The sequence below is a fragment of the Suncus etruscus genome, chromosome 15, assembly GCF_024139225.1.
Source record: "Suncus etruscus isolate mSunEtr1 chromosome 15, mSunEtr1.pri.cur, whole genome shotgun sequence".
Classification (NCBI taxonomy): domain Eukaryota; kingdom Metazoa; phylum Chordata; class Mammalia; order Eulipotyphla; family Soricidae; genus Suncus; species Suncus etruscus.
Window position 1 is genome coordinate 1,699,227 of NC_064862.1, and position 22,283 is coordinate 1,721,509.

The following is a 22,283-nucleotide window of genomic DNA, read 5'->3' on the forward strand; positions in this document are numbered from 1 at the left end:
GAGATTCCCCAATCAGCGATAAAAAAATATGTTTCCATAATAGTATAGAGGTGGTTTAGTTTTCATGGAAGTTAAAATGAAGGATCCATACAGAAATCATATAGTAATTTGAACAAAGATATGTTAAGATGTTATTCACTAGAGTAAGAAGAAAAAACTTCAAGTTTGAGAAAGTTTTTTTGTGTTTTTTTTTTGTTTTGTTTTTGGGCCACACCCGGTAACGCTCAGGGGTTACTCCTGGCTATGTGCTCAGAAGTTGCTCCTGGCTTGGGGGACCATATGGGATGCCGGGGGATCGAACCGCGGTCCGTCCAAGGCTAGCGCAGGCAAGGCAGGCACCTTACCTTTAGCGCCACCACCCGGCCCCAAGGTTTGAGAAAGTTTACCCAGAGAAAAGTCTAAATTGAAATTGAAGTTTTCCTGCACAAGATTAGGATTCAAGCATTATGAAGAAGTTTATCGGGCAGAGAGATACATATGTTGTTCTAAGCCAAGACTGGTCCATAGAAGCAAACAGGTAAAATGGGACTAGCAGGCAAGTGGTACACATAAATAAAGAATGGCAAAGTGGGAACCATGATTGGAACTCAAATGGAAAATTTGTCATCTGAGAATTCTGCATGAGAAAGTCATCCTTAGAAAAGACAGCGGGGGGCCGGCGAGGTGGCGCTAGAGGTAAGGTGTCTGCCTTGCAAGTGCTAGCCAAGGAAAGGACCACGGTTCGATCCCCCGGTGTCCCATATGGTCCCCCCAAGCCAGGGGCAATTTTTGAGCGTGTAGCCAGGAGTAACCCCTGAGCATCTAACGGGTGTGGCCCGAAAAACAAAAAAAAAAAAAAAGAAAAGAAAAGACAGCGGAAGAGTTGCTGAGTAATGTCCTTTCTCCTCTCATAAATGCTATGGTCCACCATATGTGCTGTAGTAGCCAGGTTTGCTAGACAGAACAGACTGGAGAATCATCCTTTCCTTTACAGAATGTCCCTCCTGTGCCATCTACTGCCAAAGCTTTACATCTCGGTACTACAAGAGAGTCATTAAAATCCATGGGCAGAGAAACCATGTATCTCCAAGGCCAAGGGAATTCTCATTCTAATTTCCCCAATGTTTACTGTGCCTATGCAAAAAGACAAAAACAAACCACCAAAAAAAAAAACACAACCATTTTTTAAGAAGTTGCTGGTCTGTTTTTTTTTTTTTTTGTTTGTTTGTTTGTTTTTGGTTTGTTTCTTCGTAGCTGATGGTTTTGGTTTTTGATTTACTTTCTTTTTCCTTAATCGTTTTTGTACTTTTTTTTTGTTACTCCCTTATTGGTTTTTTTGCTTTGTTTTGTTTTTGTCTTGTCTCATTTTATTTTGTTTTGTTTCTCTTCTTTCCCCTTTCTTCTTCCAAAGGGATACTTACAGCACCTAGACAGAATCCTCCCATGTCCCTTCTTATATCGCCAATGGAGCCACATAACTGGAATCACCTGATCACCAGCATCATATTTGGAGGGAGAAAATAGATGGTACCAAGACCAAACAGTCGTATGTCCATTTGGTAGAAATAAAAGTGATCAGACTTGAACACAAAATCCAAAGTCAATGACAACAGAAATGATACCCAATCTACATCAAGCTGTATATGGGGGGAACAATTGCACTATCATTATGGGGGGTAGAGGAGGGGGAAGAGGGAAGCATGCTGGGAACAGGAGTGGAGGGAGGACAACACTGGTGGTGGGAATGCCCCTCATTCATTACTACTATGTGCCTTAAACATTACTGTGAAAGATTTGTAATTCACTTTGCCCACAATAAAAAAAAAATCCATCTCCAGAACTATGATCTATAAATTTGGGGCTCAGTGGGCTATCAAGGGTAGATTCAGGCAGAAAAGCAACACATTGATTAATGGAACACCCTGGAAACAATTTTGTTCTATCAACCTGACAAAATGAATGTTCAAGTCAGCTTCCCAGGTGTCTAAATTCCTGAGTTTCTTTAGATGATGACAACCACAATCACAATAATAGAATGTCAAGGGAAGAAAATAAATGACAGAAACTTATGCTATAATAAGTGTTTATATATAGATAGATGTTAGGTAATAGAATTCTCACTATTTTATATACTAAACCATATGTAATTAGAATCCAATGTTCTTTAACATGTGACACTTAAAGGGATGGAGTGTATTGGTTGCTTTACATGCAGGAGCCTCAGGGCTGAGCCCCAATACAGTAATATAAGGCCCCTAACATCTGTAGATTTTTCCCTACCAAAAAAAAGGCAAATTTAGGTAACAAGATAAATTTTAAAATTATTAACCTGAAAGTATCTGACTAGAAAGAAAATACATGCTTTCTCCACAACTCAGCCTGTATCGTCACTGGATTGTTTTTTTAGTGTGATGTGCCAAAAAAAATAAAGTCAAGTTTGAGGTATGGTGTTAAACATTGTGCATACCTTTCCTATAAAATACTTACACAATACAATGAGTAGGTATCATTAGTTAATTTTCCAGATTATAAAACTAAAGTCTAGAGGGCCTAAATCACTTGACTTAAGCTATCAACTGTGTTCGTTTCTCAACTTTTTTCCCCACCATAGTCTGCTTCTGATCTTCTTTCCTTCCTGTGATTCCTGGGCTACCAGTTTGTTTCCCTAATCTTGTGCCTTGGTACCCTATTTTAATTCTCATATGTGGCCTCTTCGGTATTTCTGGAGAGACACAGCTTGCCTCATGCTTCTGGTTGATCCAAGAAATGTAACTAGAATATGGACCTAAATAGGTCTGATTTTAAAGCTCAGATTCATTCCCTGAGACCAGGGCCCATTTGGTGATCAGGTATTATGCAATTTAAATTTTTTAGTCTAAAAATGTATGATGGGAATAATGCATTTTCAGTTACTTTCAATTAATGAACATTAATTATTTGAGATAATTTAAATCTTTTAAGATTACTACCTCCTAGAAAGATAGTGCAAAGGTTAAGACCTTACAGAAGCTGATCATATACCCCACAGTGCCTGATCTCCAAGCCTCGCTGGAAGCAGACTTGGAGGTTCCGAGCACTGCAGGGGTGGTCCAGGAAATACACAGAACTTCACTGAATTTTGAAGTGCTTGCACTGAACTTCAGGCCTGGTTGGCTGTGTGTTCTGAGCACTCTACCAAAAAAATGTTGCATTAAGGCTAGCGACATGGCTCATCTAGTAGAGCACATGCCTTGATGTGTCAGGTCTTGAGTTTGATCATCAACACTGTTAGGATTCTCAACAGGCTCACTCCCCTAACACTGCCAGATTAGCACCCTTGGATTTTACCTCTATTATTTAAAAAAAATACAAAGGAAAAGAATGTTGTCTTATAATGAATCAATAGAAAATTATATTTATAATACTTTTGTTTATTGAGAGAAAAGTTATGGGTATATCCCTTGCTTATTATCATTACTTCCAAGTAAGAAAAGGCTTGGGATTGTGGGTGCTTGATATGAACAGTTTGCAGTTATTTGGGGTGAATATATTACCAGATACAGTGAATCTTTCTGGTATGCTTGTTTTCATCACCTTTTACTTTCTGTCTGCTTTCTAGCTAGTACGATAGTATTATAGCCCAATAATGTCCTCTATCCAATGCAAATAATGCTCGTGCTTTATATCTACTTTATATCTAGCCAAAAACAGTGCACATATCCAATACTCAAACCCATGTAGAACTCAAGACTTGGTTGACTTACGCCTTCATTAAATTCTCTTGAATTTAAATGATCTCATTGATAATTATTATCTCATAATAATTATGTTCTCCATACTCGTAGTTCCTGATTATGAAAATATAAGAAAGAGCACTTCAAGAGTTTGATATCCAGTGACATATTGTTTCATTGAGACCACCACCCTCCTTCCTTCCCTTTCTTGTCGTTATTGTCATTACCTCAATGACATTTCTTGTGCTCACCAGAGTATGACAGCTCCAGGGACCCAAATAAGCAATACTGTTCTTGGCTCATTGAGTAGGCAGAGGATAGAACCTGAGACCATGATCCTGGAAGGCTGGGGTCCTCGTCTGAGCTATTCTTGGGCCCTAGAATTCATTTTACAATGTAAAATTGTATTGTTTCTATCTCTAGTCTTAGAAAAATTCCCCTTTTCTTCTCAGTGTTGCTACTGGTGCCATGACCAGATGTCAAACTCTTTGTGATAATAGCACACTTTTCAATAGTGAGGGCTTGCTGAAAATTCCACTATTGGACACGGAAGGATCTGATGGCAGAGCTCCATGATTGGAGCTGGCATGTGGACCAGCGCTAGGGATCCAACTCAAGACACAATGACCATAAGTTTAAACTGACTTACGCCCTCACTCCACAGCTATTTCAGATTTTTGGGGGGGGTCACACCCGGCAGCGCTCAGGGGTTACTCCTGGTCCATGCTCAGAAATCGCTCCTGGCAGGCTTGGAGGACCTTATGGGATGCCGGAATTCAAACCACCGACCTTCTGCATGCAAGGCAAATACCTTACCTCCATGCTATCTCTCCAGCCCCTTTCAGATCTATTTTAAAGAATATATAGTCAATTCATAATCTCAGTTATAGTAACATTTTAGGCTGCGTCACGAGTTGGTCAGGACTTTCTGAAATAGTCCAAAAAGATTTAATATCACTATAAATATCACTTAGAAGTATATTTAAAAGTTCATTTAAAAGTATCACTAAAAGTTGATTACTATTAAAATAAATGGACTTTCACGTTTTGTCATTTTCCCAGACATTTTCGTATACAATACATCCTTTTTCTTCTGTTCAAGTATCACGCCACTAGGTGGCAGCCTTGTCTCTCCTTTCTAGATTTTCACTTCAAGTATAAGAAGATTGAAGCACTAGGAAAAATAGTGTGACTATGTATCAAAACAAGGTAAACCCTAAAATTCCCTCTAACTCTAATTTATGATAGTACATCTGAATTGCTGCTGGACCAGTCCCTACTAAGATTGAGAGAAAAGGGTGTTGGGACTGTGGAGTGACCTTTCAGAACAAACAGAGCAAGCACTGTCAAAGTAGATGGAGGAAGCAGTGAGGTGTTCACAGGACTTTCAAACAAAAGATTTGAGAGCAATTACTGCAAACCTTTACGGAAGTTTAAAAATTTCCAGCACAAAAGGTTTAACTCTAGGAAGTCTCAAATGAGCTAGACAACACTGATCTTAAGTGCTTTATTTCCATGTCCTAGAAAATGTGCTAAAATTAATCTTATATATAAAAACTAGTCATTTTAAATGTATGCACTAGACATTTATACATTTTATAAATTTTAATTTTATACATTAATTTCTCATGAAAATAATTCTAATAGCTTCTGGGGAGAAAAACAAAAATATCGTAATTCAACCAAGCCATAGTTCCAATATGCTGGGATGGGCAACACCTATCAGTAGTAGTATAATTTCTGAAAATAAAATGAATTAACATGAAAAAAAAAACCGGCTAACCTTTGCAAAAGCTGGCTCCCTGTGTGTGACACCAGGCGGGGAAAATCCGCGAAAGTACACCGGCCCAGTGGGGCTCAGCTGTGAAAGACTGTGAGTGTGACCTGTCTATGTCTGTCTACTGTCCCTCTTGCGTGAAACTCTTGGCGAGTGGGGCAAAAAGAGGCTCCAGAAACCTCGCTCGCCCAGACGCCATTTTCAGGGAGGGACTTCAGAGCATAAAAACCGGCTATCCTTTGCAAAAGCTGGCTCCCTGTGTGTGACACCAGGCGGGGAAAATCCGCGAAAGTACACCGGCCCAGTGGGGCTCAGCTGTGAAAGACTGTGAGTGTGACCTGTCTATGTCTGTCTACTGTCCTCTTGCGTGAAACTCTTGCGAGAGGGGCAAAAAGAGCCTCCAGAAACCTCGCTCGCCCAGACGCCATTTTCAGGGAGGGACTTCAGAGCATAAAAACCGGCTAACCTTTGCAAAAGCTGGCTCCCTGTGTGTGACACCAGGCAGGGAAAATCCGCGAAAGTACACCGGCCCAGTGGGGGCTCAGCTGTGAAAGACTGTGAGTGTGACCTGTCTATGTCTGTCTACTGTCCTCTTGCGTGAAACTCTTGCGAGAGGGGGCAAAAAGGAGCCTCCAGAAACCTCGCTCGCCCAGACGCCATTTTCAGGGAGGGACTTCAGAGCATAAAAAACCGGCTAACCTTTGCAAAAGCTGGCTCCCTGTGTGTGACACCAGGCAGGGAAAATCCGCGAAAGTACACCGGCCCAGTGGGGCTCAGCTGTGAAAGACTGTGAGTGTGACCTGTCTATGTCTGTCTACTGTCCTCTTGCGTGAAACTCTTGCGAGTGGGGCAAAAAGAGGCTCAGAGGAGCACGGACCGGCTCCGCTTCGCTACGCGGCCGTGCACTCTTTCTAAGGAAAGAACTCCATTGCAACAAGAAGGAAAAATCACACTAAGAACGGCGCTATATCACAGAAGCAAACATTTCTCTCTGGACTGTCTTCTCTGTTACATGCTCGGGCCTAAGATTTGACCCAGTGTGAGGCTTCATCCACGGAGGACTCCCCTCCCTTAGAGGCAAGTCAGCCCATCCAGAAAGGGAGGAGCCAGAGGAGTGTGCTGCCTACATCATATAGACAATGAATACCACTACAACACGTAGAAAAACCCACAATACAAGTGTGACAATGGGGAAACAACGCAGGCCAGCATCAGACATAGAGAATGAAGATGACAATTCTGAGGACCAGATAATGACTGAACAACTAATCAACCTCTCAGATAAGGACTTTAGACTAGCAATATGGAAGGTGCTCAACAGACTCCAAGAAACCATGGATCGAGTTGAACAGAACACTAATAAGAACCAAGAAAATATGAAGGCAGAAATGACAAAACTCCAAACTGAAATAACATGTCAACTAACAGGACTGAAAAAGTCAGTAAACGAAGTGAATGACAAAATGGATAAGCTCTGGGACAGGGTATCAGAAGCTGAGAATAGACTTGGTGCTGTGGAAGATGAGATACATAACAATTCCATACAGCAGGAGAGATTGGACAAAAAACTTAAAGCAAATGAGCAGACAATGGAAAAATTAGTCAAAGAATGGGAACAGACGAAAATAGAAGTCTATGATAAGATCAACAGAAACAACTTAAGAATCATTGGAGTCCCAGAGACCCAGGAAGAAAATTTCCAGGAAGAATCAATGGTCAAGAACATCATTAAAGAGAAACTCCCAGAGCTAAAGAATATATGTGATCAAATCCTGCATGCCCGAAGAGTACCAACCAAAAGAGACCCCAGAAAAACCACCCCAAGACACATCCTAGTCACAATGACAAATCCCACAGATAGAGACAGAATTCTGAAAACAGCAAGATCAAAAGGGGAAATCATGTTCAAGCAAGCTTCCCTGAGATTTACAGCAGACCTGTCACCAGAAACGCTCAATGCCAGAAAGCAGTGGTGGGATATTGTGACAAGACTGAATGAAATGAATGCTTCACCCAGAATACTATACCCAGCAAAACTCACTTTCCGGTTTGATGGAAGAATACATGGTTTCACAGACAAAAAACAGCTCAGAAACTTCACAGGACACAAAACCAGTCTTAAGAGAAAAACTGAAAGACCTAATCTAAGACAAGACTACCCAAAAGACACACCAAATTTTGAAATAAAGATGGCGTTAAATCCCAGGACAATTCTTTCTCTCAACGTCAATGGACTAAATGCACCAGTTAAGAGACACAGAGTGGCTAAATGGATCAAAAAACTCAATCCAACCTTCTGCTGCCTACAAGAAACGCACCTGAATAGTCAGAACAAACATAGACTCAAAATAAAAGGCTGGAGTGGCCATACTAATATCAGATAATGCAAACTTTATACTCAGGAAGGTTGTAAGGGACAAAGACGGACATTTTATATTAATCAAGGGGTACGTAGAGCAGGAAGAATTCACTCTCCTAAACATATATGCACCGAATGAGGGGCCAGCAAAATATTTAATACAACTGTTGACAAATCTGAAAAATAATATCAACAACAACACAATAATTGTGGGGGACCTTAACACGGCTTTGTCAACACTGGAGAGGTCAACCAGACTGAAACCCAACAAGAATATACTAGACCTGAGGAGAGAAATGGAAGAAAGAGGCCTAGTGCATATATATAGGACACTCCATCCCCAGAAACCTGGATACACATTCTTCTCCAATGTACATGGGACATTCTCCAGGATAGACTACATGCTGGCACATAAAACATACCTCCATAAGATCAAGAGGATAGAAATTTTGCAGACTACCTTCGCTGACCACAAGGCTCTGAAATTATTTGTGAACTCCAAAGGGACTCAGAAGAAACACTTTAACACCTGGAAGTTAAACAGCCTCATGCTCAATAACCAGTGGGTTCGAGATGAAATCAAGGAGGAAATAAAAAGGTTCCTGGAAACAAATGACAATAAAGACACAAACTCTCAGAACTTATGGGACACAGCAAAAGCAGTACTGAGAGGAAAATTTATAGCTTTGCAAGCACACATCAGGAAGGAAGAAGGAGCTTACCTGAGTAGCTTAATGACACAGCTAATAGAACTAGAAAATGCTCAACAAAAGGACCCAAGAATAGGAAGACAGAAGGAAATAACAAAGCTGAGAGCAGAAATCAACGAAGTGGAAACTCAAAAAACAATCCGAAAGATCAACGAAAGCAGAAGTTGGTTCTTTGAAAAAATAAACAAGATTGATAGACCACTGGCAAACCTAACAAAGAAAGAGAGAGAGAGAAACTTGATAACTCGTATCAGGAATGAAAAAGGAGAGATCACTACTGCTATGACAATGATTCAAAGGGTAATCAGAAACTACTTTGAAAAACTCTACGCCACTAAAAATGAGAACCTGGAAGAAATGGATAAATTCTTGGACTCTTATAATCTTCCACGGTTGAAGGAAGAGGATGTAGCATATCTAAACACCCCCATCACCATTGATGAAATTAAAACAGTAATCAAATGTCTGCCGAAAACAAAAGCCCAGGTCCAGATGGATTCACTAATGAATTCTATCAAACTTTCCAAGAGGAACTACTGCCAATCTTGGCAAGACTCTTTCATAAAATTGAACAAACAGAAACACTTCCAAATAGCTTTTATGAAGCCAACACCACCTTAATACCTAAACCAGACAGAGACGCTACCAAAAAAGAAAATTACAGACCAATATCACTGATGAATGCAGATGCAAAGATCCTCAACAAAATCCTGGCAAATAGGATTCAATGCCTCGTTAAGAAGATCATCCACTACGATCAAGTAGGTTTCATCCCAGGAATGCAAGGCTGGTTTAACATCCGTAAATCTATCAACATAATACACAACATCAATAACAAGAAAAATAAAAACCACATGATCATATCAATAGATGCAGAGAAAGCATTTGATAAGGTCCAACACCCATTCTTGATCAAAACTCTCAGCAAGATGGGAATGGAGGGAACCTTTCTCAATATAGTGAAGGCCATCTACCACAAGCCAGTGGCAAATATTATCCTCAATGGAGAAAAACTGAAAGCCTTCCCTCTAAATTCTGGCACAAGACAAGGCTGTCCTCTCTCACCACTCCTATTCAACATAGCACTGGAAGTACTTGCTATAGCGATTAGGCAAGAAAAGGATATCAAGGGAATCCAGATAGGAAAGGAAGAAGTCAAGCTCTCACTGTTTGCAGATGACATGATACTCTACTTAGAAAACCCTAAAGACTCTATCAAAAAGCTTCTAGAAACAATAGACTCATATAGCAAGGTGGCAGGGCTACAAAATTAACACACAAAAATCAATGGCCTTTCTATATACCAATAGTAATAAGGATGAAATGGACATTAAGAAAACAACCCCATTCACAATAGTACCACACAAACTCAAATATCTTGGAATCAACTTGACTAAATATGTGAAGGACCTATACAAAGAAAACTATAAAACTCTGCTCCAAGAAATAAGAGAGGACACACGGAAATGGAAACACATACCCTGCTCATGGATTGGCAGGATTAACATCATCAAAATGTCAATACTCCCCAAGGCATTATACAGATTTAATGCCATCCCTCTAAAGATACCCATGACATTCTTCAAAGAAGTGGATCAGACACTTTTGAAATTCATTTGGAACAATAAACACCCTCGAATAGCTAAAGCAATCATTGGGAAAAAGAATATGGGAGGAATTACTTTTCCCAACTTTAAACTGTACTACAAAGCAACAGTTATCAAAACAGCATGGTATTGGAATAAGGATAGGTCCTCATATCAGTGGAATAGGCTTGAATACTCAGAAAATGTTCCCCAGAGATACAACCATCTAATTTTTGATAAAGGAGCAGGAAATCCTAAATGGGAGCAGGGAAAGCCTCTTCAACAAGTGGTGTTGGCACAATTGGATAGCCACTTGCAAAAAATTAAACTTAGACCCCCAGCTAACATCATGTACAAAGGTAAAATCCAAATGGATTAAAGACCTCGATATCAGCCCCAAAACCATAAGATATATAGAACAGCACATAGGCAAAACACTACAGGACATTACAGGCATCTTCAAGGAGGAAACTGCACTCTCCAAGCAAGTGAAAGCAGAGATTAACAGATGGGAATATATTAAGCTGAGAAGCTTCTGCACCTCAAAGGAAATAGTGCCCAGGATACAAGAGCCACCCACTGAGTGGGAGAAACTATTCACCCAATACCCATCAGATAAGGGGCTAATCTCCAAAATATACAAGGGCACTGACAGAACTTTACAAGAAAAAAACATCTAACCCCATCAAAAAATGGGGAGAAGAAATGAACAGACACTTTGACAAAGAAGAAATACGCATGGGCCAAAAGACACATGAAAAAATGTTCCACATCACTAGTCATCAGGGAGATGCAAATCAAAACAACGATGAGATACCACCTCACACCCCAGAGAATGGCACACATCACAAAGAATGAGAATAAACAGTGTTGGCGGGGATGTGGAGAGAAAGGAACTCTTATCCACTGCTGGTGGGAATGCTGTCTAGTTCAACCTTTATGGAAAGCGATATGGAGATTCCTCCAAAAACTGGAAATCGAGCTCCCATATGATCCAGCTATACCACTCCTAGGAATATACCCTAGGAACACAAAAATACAATACAAAAACCCCTTCCTTACACCTATATTCATTGCAGCTCTATTTACCATAGCAAGACTCTGGAAACAACCAAGATGCCCTTCAACAGACGAATGGCTAAAGAAACTGTGGTACATATACACAATGGAATATTATGCAGCTGTCAGGAGAGATGAAGTCATGAAATTTTTCCTATACATGGATGTACATGGAATCTATTATGCTGAGTGAAATAAGTCAGAGAGAGAGAGAAAAACGCAGAATGGTCTCACTCATCTATGGGTTTTAAGAAAAAATGAAAGACACCCTTGTAATAATAATTTTCAGACACAAAAGAGAAAAGAGCTGGAAGTTCCAGCTCACCTCAGGAAGCTCACCACAAAGAGTGATGAGTTTAGTTAGAGAAATAACTACATTTTGAACTGTCCTAATATTGAGAATGTATGAGGGAAATGTAGAGCCTGTTTAGGGTACAGGCGGGGGGTTGGGTGGGGAGGAGGGAGATTTGGGACTTGGGTGATGGGAATGTTGCACTGGTGATGGGTGGTGTTCCTTTTATGACTGAAACCCAAACACAATCATGTATGTAATCAAGGTGTTTAAATAAAAAAAAATTATGCATAAAAAAAAATGAATTAACATGGGCAAGAGATGCAGCACAGAAGTTAAGGCACGTGACTTGAACACAGCCATCCCTGCTTCCACTTCCCATAACACCAATGGTTCTCTAAGCATTACTAGGAGTGATCGTCAGTACAGAGCCAGGAGTAAGAACTAAGCACCACCACGTGTTCTAAACATCAACTTCCTCCCCCCAATCAAGAGGGTCTGCACGGTGTCTGAAAAGAGAACAGGAAAGGAGAATTGAAACTATCCTCTGCAAGATGGTGGCGCAGGTGGTACCCCTGGGCGAGCTCTGCGCCTGGGTCCCCGCTTCACTCTCCTCGGCCACGACAAACGGCGGGAACAAACCACTTTGTGTGTATCTATTCTAGAGAGATTGCTCCAAGCTGTGGAACCAGTTGATGTGGCTAGGAATTTCAGAGTTGACCCGCAGAAAGGACTGGCTCACCCCAAGGATTCTGTAAAGACCCTCTCTCTGTCACAGGTTGGAAGAAATGTTGAAAGTTCTGATACAGTTACTGAGATTTTGAACAAAGCTGATTTGTTAAAACAAAGTGTTTATTGCATTGGTGGAGAAAATTTGTCTCTACCTAAAGCGGCCATTAAATCTTTGTCAAGAATATCACCAACTCAAGCTGGACTGGAGACTTTATTTGAAAGTAATCTGCTAGATGATTTGAAACATGTAATGAAAACAAATGACATTGTTCGGAACAGAGTATATGAGTTAATTATGGAGATTCCTTCTATGTCACCAGAATCTTTAAACTAGTGGATTGATAACTCAGCTCCTCAGAGAGCTGACTGGTGAAGATGTGCTGGTCAGAGCTACATGTATAGAAATGGTGACATCACTGGCATATACTCACCATGGACGACAGTACCTTGCTCAAGGAGCGATTGATCAGATTTCCAATATAACTGTTGGGGCAGATTCAACCCTTTCTCTAGCTTCTATTTGCCAGGATCTGTGAAGGTTTTTGGAAGCCTAGCTGTCATGGATAGTCCTCAACAGATATATGAGCGCTATCCAGTCTTTGTGGGAAAAGTCTTTGAAATGACCGAGAGTCAGGACCACACCATGGCTAGCGTAGCGGTTGGATACCATTGGAATCCTGGGATCTACTGTAAAAGGGAAACAGGTTTTACATAAAGCAGGAACTCGCTTTGAACGCTTGCTCATGAAAATAGGATATCAAGCAAAGAATGCCTCAACAGAGCTCAAAGTTAGGTGTTTGGATGCAATTTCATCTCTTCTTTATTTATATGAAAGTAGGATATCAAGCAGAGAATGCCTCAACAGAACTCAAAGTTAGGTGTTTGGATGCAATTTCATCTCTTCTTTATTTATATGAAAGTAGGATATCAAGCAGAGAATGCCTCAACAGAACTCAAAGTTAGGTGTTTGGATGCAATTTCATCGCTTCTTTATTTATCACCTGAGCAGGAGACTGATGACCTCCTGGGGATGACAGAATCTTGGTTTTCTTTTTTATCACTAGACTCCTTGGAGCTCCTCCTGGGCATCAGCAATCAGCCTTTCCCTGAACTGCGGAGTACAGCCTTAAAGGTGTTCACGGCCATGGCGAACCAACCCTGGGCTCAGAAACTTATGTTCAATAGTCCAGGGTTTGTAGAACATGTGATGGACTGATTTGTGGAGCGTGACAAGACTTCAAAGGATGCCAAGTATGAACTGGTGATTTCAAGACCATTACTGAAATCTTTGGGAATCCAAATTACTTGAGGCTCAGAGCATACCTGAGTGAAGGTCTATAGTACTATATGAAGCCTGTCTCCATGACTGCAGTAGAAGGAGCTGAGTGATTTCTTCTGGAGGCTTGACCACTTTTTACTCAAACTTGCAAGGTACTTGACTCCACTGTGTTTTACAAAACGGAGAGTGCCTTCTTTGCAGAATTATTATAGACTGTCTACTATAATTTGATTTTCAGCATTTTTGTTTTTCTACAGTGAAATACAATACCAAATCAGGAAAGCAAGAAAACTGTGCTTATAATTAAACTAGATGTTTTCCAGAAAAATTTGACTGCCTTAATCTTGGGAAGAAAGTGTTGTTCTCATCCCAGAAAATTTCCATGGACTTACAGTCTTATTTAAAAGTTAGTTTCAAGGGCCGGAGTGGTGGCACAGCAGTAGGTCATTTGCCTTGCACGAGGCTGACCTAGGATGGACAGTGGTTTGATCCCCTGGAGTCCCATATAGATCCCCGAGCCAGGAGTAACCCCTGAGCGTCACAGGCTGTGGTCCAAAAACCAAATAAAAAAAAAGTTAGTTTCAGGTAAAATGGAACCAAATTGATTCTGAATTTTCTTCATCACCTCTTTTGCTTTTTTGCAGTGTGAGACATTGAACTAAGGGCCTCACACATGCAAGGCAAGTGCTCTTCCACTGAATTAGATTCCTTACCCATTGTTTCTTATTGTTCTTATTCCTCATTCTATTTTTATTTTCAGCATCTTAGATATAAGTATTTTTTGAAAAAGAAAAGCAACATGCAATCTTTAATTTATGCTCATTGAGAATAAATATTTTAATAAGGTCTCCTGATTTTATAACGTTATTCCTGTGAGAAGCAGTAAATCTTCAAAAAGTGTTTTTAGTCTTTATGATACTATTTGCTATTTATCAGTGAGTTTTATCTGTACTTGTTAAAGGAGGAGCAATAGCTTGCTAGACCAGAAAGATCCTGTCTGTTTACTGGCAGGTCACGGTTCTTGAGTCTTGCTCTTGGTTTTCCAAATCTGTCATATCAGCATTGAGTGGATAAGAGATAATATGGCTCCTAATAATTTTTGCTTGCTTGTTTGCTTGATTTTGAGCCATACATGATAGTGCTCCTGGCTCTATACTCCAGAATCACTTGTGGCAGAGGTTGGGGGACCATATGTGCTGCTGGTCACAGATTAGGCTCATGCAAATCTAATGCTCTACCCACTGTTATAGCACTCTGGCCCCTGATTCCGAATAAAGGGTCTACTGTGGGTAAACCAGAATACCTTCTCATTGTTCAATAAAGGATCTACTTAATTTTTGATTGGTTCTCCATTTTCTAAAGCCTGCTTTCTAAATGACCAGTCCAGAGTTTTCTGCTCACACATGCTATCTCAGTAAGACGTTGTCTTAATTAAACCATGGTAACTGGCCATTCTCCCTGGTCTATAACTAAATGGTTTTCTATTGACTAGAATTCTTGTGTCTCTGTATTTATAGTCTTTGTGGTATTTCTGGCCATTAACCATATTTTGCATTCCTTCATTTCCTTTTTTTGGTTTCCAAACCGACTGTTTGCTTATTGTTACAACAATAATTAGATCATAACCAGATCTTTCCTGGCCTAGGAATATTCCATTTTGGGTTTTTGGCCATGCCTGGTTCTGCTTGGGAGTCACTCTGGGGATCATTCAGTGTTAGGTAAAACCCCTGGCTCATATATGCAAAGCAGTAGCTCTGGCTCCCTTAGTCTTTTCTCTGGTCCACACCCATCTTTTTAAGGTAACTTGTTTAATCTCTTTATGAAGTTGATTTATTTGTGTAACATCAGTGTTCAGAAAATTTCCCTCCTTGTGTATACTCATTCTTGATTTTGTGTGAGATTTTTAACAAGTAAAACATGCAAACTATTTTGCATTTAATAAACTCATTGTATTAATTAGGAAAGAAAGAAAGAAAGAAAGAAAGAAAGAAAGAAAGAAAGAAAGAAAGAAAGAAAGAAAGAAAGAAAGAAAGAAAGAAAGAAAGAAAGAAAGAAAGAAAGAAAGAAAGAAAGAAAGAAAGAAAGAAAGAAAGAAAGGAAGGAAGAAAGAAAGGAAGGAAGGAAGGAAGGGAAGGAAGGAAGGAAGGAAGGAAGGAAGGAAGGAAGGAAGGAAGGAAGGAAGGAAGGAAGAGGAAAGAAGGAAGGAAGGAAGGAAGGAAGGAAGGAAAGAAGGAAGGAAGGAAGGAAGGAAGAAAAAAGAAAGAAAGAAAGAAAAAGAAGAAAGAAAGAAAAAGAAGAAAGAAAAAGAAAGGAAGGAAGAAAGAAACAAAAAGAAAGAAAGAAAGAAAGAAAGAAAAAGGAAGAAAGAAAGAAAGAAAAAGAAAGGAAGAAAGAAAGAAAGAAAAAGTAAGAAAGAAAGAAAGAAAGAAAGAAAGAAAGAAAGAAAGAAAGAAAGAAAGAAAGAAAGAAAGAGAGAGAGAGAAAGGAAGAAAAAAATAAAGAAGAAAGAAAGGAAGAAAGAAAGAAGAAAGAAAGAAAGAAAGAAAGAAAGAAAGAAAGAAAGAAAGAAAGAAAGAAAGAAAGAAAGAAAGAAAGAAAGAAAGAAAGAAATAAAGAAAGATAAGAAAGAAAGAAAGAAAGAAAAGAAGAAAGGAAGAAAGGAAGGAAGGAAGGAAGGAAGGAAGGAAGGAAGGAAGGAAGGAAGGAAGGAAGGAAGGAAGGAAGGAAGGAAGGAAGGAAGGAAGGAAATATCCTCCGCCAAGTAGGTTAATCTGCTGATGGGTGTGGTGTTGGAATAATGCTTGCATGAAATCATCATTAACAGTCTTTTAAATCATATTACACCAAAACATTTAAATAACTAAAATGCCCACATTGCTCAAAAACAAAGTCCTGATCATGTTGCATATCTACATAACCCACCTCATGTGTATACCTAAAAATAAGATTTGTTATTCTAATTTGATAGCACTATATGTAAAAAATTTGTAAACTTTTCCCCCAAAATTTGGAATACCAGCTACTTTTTTATATAGATAAAATATCTTAGGTTTAGGGTCAGAGAGGTGGTGCTAAACATAAGGCGTCTGCCTTGCAAGCGCTAGCCTAGGATGAACATCGATTCGATCCTTTGGAGTCCCATATGGTCCCCCCAAGCCAGGGGCGAGTTCTGAGTGCATAGCCAGGAGTAACCCCTGAGCGTCAAACAGGTGTGGCTCCAAAAAAAAACAAAAACAAAAACAAAAAACAAACAAACAAAAAATCTTAGATTTAATATTTAATTGGAGGTTTTGAATTGAACTGAGGTGAGTAATCCCAGGAAAAATCATGGCCAGGAAAAAAAAATATACAGAGCAACAAAATGAACCAAAATTTTTGTGAGTTACAAAGTTATTCATGACCAAGTTTCATGTGTACAATGTTCCAAAACCAATACTTTCACCACTGTTTCTTTACTTCCATCAAAGTTCTAGGTTCCTCTCTCATACACCTCTTGATAGGCATAATTCTATTTTACTTTTCCCTCTTTTTTTTTTTTTTACTTTTTTTATCTAACTCGTGGCTGCAAAACTATATTTTAGAGAGATGGACACAGAAAATTCTCATTTCATCTCTGGAATTTAAGAAAACTAAAAGACAATATGATATTTATACCCAGAGACATTAGAGATGAGGGCTGGAAGGACCAGCCCATAATATGAAGCTTAGTACAAAAAGTGATAAGTGCAGTTAGAGAAATAACAACTAGACTTATCACTATTGATAAAATTGAAATGGTCATCAAAAGGCTTCCTTTTGACCAAGCCCAGGTGGATTCAGTAGTAAATTCTTTCAAACATTTAAAGAAGACCTGCTGCTAATCCATTTCAGGCTCTTCCAGGAAATTGAAGATACAGAAACACTACCAAAGAGTTTCTCTGAAGTTTCCCTGATACCAAAAGCAACAGAACCGCCATAATAAAGAGAGACAGACAGACAGAGACATGCAGAGAGAACTACAGCTTGATATCCCAGATGAACACAGAAGCAAAGATCCTCAACAAGATACTAGCAAATAGAATCCAACAGCTCATCAAAATAATTATACTGAATGACGAAGTAGGATTTATCCTAGAAATACAAGGATGTTTTAACATATCCAGGTAAATCAATATAATACACCATATCCATAAAAAGAAAAAGAAAAATCATATGATCATATCAATAGATGAAGAGAAAGTATTTGACAAAGTCTAGCACCTGGTTATGATAAAAATAACTCTCCAAAAGATGGAAATAGAAAGAACTTTTCTCAATATAGTCAAAGCCATTTACCACAAGCCTATGGTAAACATTATACTCATTAGCAAACAACTTTCCTTTAAGATCTGATACAAGACAAGCAGTGGTGAGGTGTCTGCCTTGCCCACACTAGCCTAGGACAGAACCCACGGTTTCATCTCCCAGAGTCCCATATGGTCCCTCAAGCCAGGAGCAATTTCTGAGCTCAGAGCCAGGAGTAATCCCTGACCATCACTGGGTGTAGCCCAAAAACCAAAACAAACAAACAAACAAACAAACAAAAACAAGAGGATATGGAAATAGAAATCAGAAAACTACAAACTGAAATAACAGGTCTGAAAAATTCAGTAGGCGAAATGACAACAGAGTAATAGCACCTGAGGACCAAATCACTGAGCTGGAAGATGAGGTTTATAACAACTCCACACAAGAAAAGAAAATGAAAATGAGCCTTAAAACAAATGATCAAATAGTGGGAAAAAATCCTCAAAGAATGTAAACAGATGAACATAGAAGTTTTGATAAACTCAAAGAAACAACCTAAGAGTCATTGGAGTCCCAGAGACCCAGAAGAAAATCCCCAGGAAGAATCAACCGTCAAGAAAATCATTGTAGAGAAACTCCCAGAGCTAAAGCGTGCATGCAACCATATTCTGCATGCCCAAAGAGTACCAGATAAAAGAGACCTAAAGAAAAGCCCCCCCCCAGGACACATCCTAGTCACAATGATAAATTACACATATAGGGATAAATTACTGAAAGCAGCAAGATCAAAAAGGGAAATTACATTCAAAGAAACAGTGGTACACATACACAATGGAATACTATGCAGCCATTAGGAAAATAAAGTCATGAATTTTTCCTATACATGGATGGACATGGATAATATTTTTCTGAGAAAAATAAGTCATAGGGAGAGAGATAGACACAGAATAGTCTCACTCATCTGTGGAATTTAAGAAAAATAAAAGACATTATTTTAATAATACCCAGAGACAATAGAAATGGGGGCCATAATGACCAACCCAAGATATGATGCTTACCACAAAGAGAGATGAGTTTAGTTAGAGAAATAACTACACTGACAACTATCATGACTATGGTAGTGAGTGAGAGAAATAGAATGCCTGTCTCAAATATAGGTTAGGGGGTGGGGGAGGAGGGTTAAAATGGGGGCATTTGTGGTGGGAATGTTGAACTGGTGAAGGGGGGATGTTCATTTTTATAACTGAAACCCAACTACAAACATGTTTGTAATCATGGTGCTTCAATAAAGATATTAATTTAAAAAATCAAATAAAGTGAAATGGAGTTTGTGAATACCTTGCTAAAAATTAGCAGTTTCTTTCTGATTTGATAAATATGTTCTAAAATTTATTGTGCTTATAACTGTTATATACTAAAAGTCACTGAATTGTATGCTTTAAATGAATACATTATATGGTATGGAATTTATGTCAATAAATCTGTTCTGCAAATAAAATATTTAATTGGAAACAACTTATATTTTAGAGCACAAGTGTGGAATAAGATAAAACAGTTTAAACCACAATCTTGTCATTAGATCAATCTCAATCTTTCCCCTGTCTTTTCAGAGCTATTATATATACCTCAGAGGATTGTGAGTTGTACTTGCAGTGTTGATTTTCTTTACTGAATTTTATTATTTCTTATTCCCTTATTTTTCTAGTGCCAGTTATTGATATCCAGGGTATGATACATTTGAAGCATGCATTCTGTCATTGAAATATATTACAGCTAGTAATAGATTTTATTAGTTTCTATGGTTTCCCAATGGTATGTGTGGTACATTCCTTTGTATAGCATCTGATTTTGGGGGGGATCTGGTTTGGAATTCCACTGAATCTACAGACCAACTAAGGAAGAAATAGTCACTTGAAAATAATGAATTTATTTCAATACCATGCTGTTTTGATAACTATTGCTTTGTAATGCAGTTTAAAGTTGGGGTAAGTAATACCTCCCATATTCCTTTTTCCAAGTATTGCTTTAGCTATTCGTGGGTGTTTATTGTTCCAAATGAATTTCAAAAGTGTTTGATCCACTTCTTTGAAAAATGTCATGGGTATCCTAGAGAGATCACATTAAATCTGTACAAAGCTTTGAGGAGTATTGTCATTTTAATGATAATAATCCTGCCAATCTAAGAGTAGGGTATGGATTTCCATTTCCATGTATCTTCTCTTATTTCTTGTAGCAGAGTTTTATAGTTTTCTTTGCATAAGTCCTTCACATCTTTAGTCAAGTAGACTCAGATCAGTGGAACAGGCTTGAGTACTCAGAGAATGTTCCCTAGATATACCATCACCTAATTTTTGATAAAGGTGCAAGAAATCCTAAATGGAACAGGAAAGGCCTCTTAAATAAGTGGTGTTGGTACAACTGGATAGCCACTTGTAAAAAAGTGAACTTAGACCTCCAGTTAACAACATGTACAAAGGTAAAATCCAAATAGATTAAAGACATAGATATCAGACCTGAAACCATAAAGTATACAGAACAACATGTAGGTCAGAAACTTCATGACATTGAACCTAAAGGTATCTTTAAAGAGGAAACAGCACTCTCCAAATAAGTGGAAGCAGAAATAAATAGATGGGACAATATTAAGCTGAGAAGCTTCTGCACCTCAAAGGAAATAGTGCCCAGAATACAAGAGCCACCTACTGAGTGGGAGAAACTATTCACCCAATACCCATCAGATAAGGGGTTAATATCCAAATATACAAGGCACTGACAGAACTTTACAAGAAAAAAAAAAAACAGAAATGAACAGACACTTTGACAAAAAAAAAAAAGAAATACAAATGGCTAAAAGGCACATGATAAAATGCTCCACATCACTAATGATCAGGTAGATCCAAATCAGAACAACTAGGAGGTACCATCTAACGCCACAGAGATTGGCACACATCAGAAAGAATGAAAGCAAGCAGTGCTGGCAGGGATGTGGAGAGAAAGGAACTCTTATTCACTGCTGGTGGGAATGCCTTCTGGTCCAACCTTTGTGGAAAGTGATATGAAGATTTCTCCAAAAGCTAAAATTGAGCTCCCATACGATCCAGCTATAGCATTCCTAGGGATATATCCTAGGAACACAAAAATACAATACAAAAATTCCTTTCTCACACCTATATTCATTGCAGCATTGTTTACAATAGTCAGATTCTGGAAACAGCCTTGATGCCCCTCAATAGATAAATGGTTAAAGAAACTATGGTACATATACACAATAAAATATTAGGTAGCCATCAGAAGAGATGAAGTCATAAAATTTTCCTATACATGGATGTATATGGAATCTATTATGCTGAGTGAAATAAGTCAGAGGGAGAGAGATAAACACAGAATGGTCTCCCTCATCTATGGGTTTTGAGAAAAATGAAAAACATTTGTGTAATTTTCTCAGAGACAAAATAGAGGAGGACTGGAGGGTCCAGCTCCCGACATGAAGCTCACCACGGGGATCGTTTAGTGCAGTCACAGAAATAATTATACTGAGAACTATCATAATAAAATGTGAGTGAATGAGGGAAGTAGAAAGCCTGTCTAGAGTACAGGCCGGTGTGGGGTGGGGAGGAAGGACACTTGGGATATTGGTCATGGGAATGTTGCACTGGTGAAGGATTATATATATATATATATATATATATATATATATATATATATATATATATATATATATATATATGTTTAAAAAATCAAAAAAAAGAAAAGATAAGATAAAGCCTCCCAATTCTTACCACAGGCTGTGTTCTTTACACCGAGTGTTGTAGAAAGAGGAGGTACAGTAAATGCACCCCATATACACCTCAACCCAGGCCCTTTGCCTGGTCTGTATTGTGAATTGGGGCGGGGCAAAAAATAAAATAATTAATTTATTTTTTAAAACTTTATTTTTGTTCAAACAATCAGATTTAATCTCAATTTTTTCCAGTGTTCAAAATAAAATCCAAGAATTACATGTAAGTTCATGACTAGGTATCTTGACATATAAATCTAAAGTCCCCCATTCCCAAGTTCCCAACTATAGTGAGAAGAAAACCAAAAATTCTAGGTTGTCTATTCAAAAGTAACAAATGTATCTCTACAAATCAAGCCAATGACCCCAGTTCAAAAATGTTTCTTTATTGGAGGACAATTCCTGGCTGGTATAGATAGCCAAGGATTGACTCAAGAGGCCAAAGTCAGTATAGCCCATCTAAGACAGCTTTGCCTAACAATCAGGTCTTTCCACTGAGTTTCATACATCAGCAAGCTTTGAAGAAAAACAGTACTTTACAGCATTAGACAGCTACTTTTTTTATTTGGAGGGAGCCCACACCCAGCAGCAACCAGGGGTTACTCCTGGCAGGCTTAGGGGACCATATGGGATGCCAGGAATAAACCTGGGTCTATTCCGAGTCTCCTGCATGCAAGGCCAGCGCCCTACCATTATGGTATCACTCCGGGGCCCCAGCAGCTAGCTTAGTTATTCTATTCTATGCACGCTGGC

General features: G+C 38.9%; 1 non-coding gene and 1 pseudogene across 1 annotated transcript; both read left to right on the plus strand.

Moving 5' to 3' along the window:
- Positions 1-11,785: 11,785 nt before the first annotated feature.
- Positions 11,786-13,954, plus strand: LOC126031347 (26S proteasome non-ATPase regulatory subunit 5-like; annotated as a pseudogene).
- Positions 13,955-21,514: 7,560 nt separating this feature from the next.
- LOC126031985 (small nucleolar RNA SNORA51) lies at positions 21,515-21,649 on the plus strand. The gene has a single exon (XR_007503788.1). It is a non-coding gene; the product is annotated as a small nucleolar RNA SNORA51 (small nucleolar RNA).
- The last annotated feature ends 634 nt before the right edge of the window (positions 21,650-22,283 follow it).